The following is a 249-nucleotide window of genomic DNA, read 5'->3' as shown; positions in this document are numbered from 1 at the left end:
CTTCCGAGTGGTCTCAAGTTGAAAGGAATAAAGAGCAGATTGGCGTGACAACATGATTGATACAGTCAACTTATTTTTAGTAAAACTTATCGTTATTATTTAAAAGGCTTTTCTAGATTAATAGTAATAACGATAATGAGTTAATTATAAAAAAAACAGTCATAGGGAATACAGTAATGGCACTGTTACCATCACTACTATGACAAAGCATAATAAAAAAAATCGTGAAAATAACAGCATGATGACAAT

The 249-nt window shown here is 30.1% G+C and overlaps 1 long non-coding RNA gene across 1 annotated transcript in view; it reads right to left on the bottom strand.

Moving 5' to 3' along the window:
* Nucleotides 1-249, bottom strand: part of LOC119591011 — a 3,521-nt gene that overhangs the window by 2,715 nt on the left and 557 nt on the right. The window lies entirely within an intron of this gene.

This window comes from Penaeus monodon, chromosome 28, assembly GCF_015228065.2.
Source record: "Penaeus monodon isolate SGIC_2016 chromosome 28, NSTDA_Pmon_1, whole genome shotgun sequence".
Classification (NCBI taxonomy): Eukaryota; Metazoa; Arthropoda; class Malacostraca; order Decapoda; family Penaeidae; genus Penaeus; species Penaeus monodon.
The sequence above is the reverse complement of the archived record's forward strand: the minus strand, read 5'-3'. Positions and strand labels throughout refer to the sequence as shown.